Raw genomic sequence first — 2,365 nt, 5'->3', positions numbered from 1 at the left:
TAGACCGGACCTAACCCCTGTGTTGAGTCCCCTAAGTCAAATGCACGTGATGCAAACAAAACGTCCTTACAGGGATCCGGCATGAGGGCAAGTTATTCTAGGTTCAAAACTTGGGTATCTGTTCTAGACTGTGTACCCGAGCGGACAACTCGAGTCGAGGAGGGGGCTACGTACCGGGGACCCGCAAGATCGTCCGGCTTAGTAACTTGTCCGAGCCTCTTTCTTATTTCAGGGTATGACACTAACAGAATAGGGAGTCTCAACCAGTAAGCACATCCCCGGAGGTGAGAAGAGAAGGGTTTCGGCACAGTTTATATACAGTTCAGATAATATCCAAAGCGGTAAAGCATTTAGCACATATGGCATGGAACATGTAGAAAAATCAGATAAAGCCAAATATAACAATTATACTAAGCTCGAATTCTTGAACCCTGAATCGAAATTCTGGGTTCGAATCCCCAGCAGAGTCGCCAGAGCCGTCACACCTCCTTTTTTACACACCTACCCCAAAGGATAAATGTATAAGGGAGTTTTTTCATCTAAAGTGACATTATTCGAAATGGGATTATTTATTTATCAGAGTCGCCACTTGGGATAGGATTGGCTTTTGGTGTCCCAAGTCACCGATTTAATTTAAATCCCAAATCGAGGAAAATTTTCGACTTCCCAATTGGAGTGATCGAACCAGAAATTCTGTTGACCCGAGGGAAGGTGTTAGGCACCCCCGGATCCCGTGGTTCTAGCACGGTCGCTTAAATTATTATAATTGGCTAAAAATCTTATTTTTATACATATTTTAACTTACGTGCTTTTTTAAATTTAAACCGCTTTATAATTATTTTTAAGGAGATTTGCAACGTCGTGAAAACGTGTTTCGAACCGCGTCACATAAATGCATCCGCGATTTTTGACACATTTCGACTTCGTTGGGATTTGGATTTGGGTCACATAAATGTGCACCCGAGTTTAGGAAAGTAATATTATTAAACACGCGCCTAAAGCAACTATGCGTTTGCACTTTGCGAGGGCCATGGAATTTGCTAAATGGCGCACCTCGATTCTAATTTCAAAGGATTGTACTCAACTAAAGCAAACTATGGATATTCTTATTTATTATCACAATCACGTCACGGGAGCCGTACCCGTAATTATGATGATTTAACTACGTGCCTAAAGCAAACTATAATATTTTATTTTTTCTTACGTTGAGATTATTGCGAACGAAATCAATATGCACGCCTACATCAAACAAAATGCAACAGAAGAGATGTCTAAAGATAGAATGATTTTCATTTCCAAATACAATATTTTTCCTTTATAAAATCATAACGAAACTGTTAAACAAAACATAAAGCTAATTCCCTTGTTAAATTAAATCCATCAAAAAATATAACGCAATAGCCAATCTTTGTAATGTATTTAACATTTAAATAATAACATCCCTAATTGAATACTACAATAGCAACTGATTTATAATTAATACTAACGTTTTCAGAATCACAAACATGAACATCGTGAGTGTTTTTCAAAGCTTAACAAACATATTAATACATATGCTTCCTCCTCAATTCAAGATCTCCATAGCTACTAGTATTCAGTACTAAGAGGAATTTAACATAAACATATAGAATAATAACAAACAATGGGATCTTGTATAAATAAAAGCTTAGAAACAGATTAATCACTAAATATAAGATAAACAGCAGAGAAAAGTTAGGAACAAAACCTCAGCCGCTTTTATTCATGAAACTCGAATTTAAAAGAAAGGTTAGGACGAACATGCCGGAAACTGAAACTCCGAGTGAATCTTGAAAGCAAAATCGACCGAAACGAACCAGAAACTTGGCTGGCAACCTCTGACTGGAGCCGGAACCGTTAAACAAAAACCTTACCGGCGACTTCTACAGTGGCTATGTGACTGCTTTTAGTAACAGTTTTGGCTTGTTTCGACTGACTCCAAGCGGGATCTGGTGTGGAAATTTCGGCTGATTTCTTTCTTTGTAGAAGAAGCCCAAAAATGGCTATTTGTGTTTTTAGTCCCGCAAGATCGGCGTGGGGGTCTTTTTTGTTTGCTGAAAATCAGCGCCGATTTCCCTAGGCTCTAGGCTTTAGGCGTTAGTCTAGGTATTATCTTTTGCTCATGCCTTCTTGTGTTTGTGGTATAGGTAGTATTATATAGGGTAGGGATTAGGTTAGGGGTATGGGCCTAGGAACTATGGGCTAGGTATTTTGGGCCAACGCTAAAAATGGACTATAAGATTTATAAAAACGGGATAAACCAACCTAAAACTAATTCTTTCTTCTAAAATTATGTACAATTATAATATAAAAATATAAGACTAATTTTAATTAATTGAACTAAACT

Source organism: Nicotiana attenuata, chromosome 10, assembly GCF_001879085.1.
Source record: "Nicotiana attenuata strain UT chromosome 10, NIATTr2, whole genome shotgun sequence".
NCBI classification, from domain to species: domain Eukaryota; kingdom Viridiplantae; phylum Streptophyta; class Magnoliopsida; order Solanales; family Solanaceae; genus Nicotiana; species Nicotiana attenuata.
Note: the sequence above shows the minus strand (reverse complement) of the source record.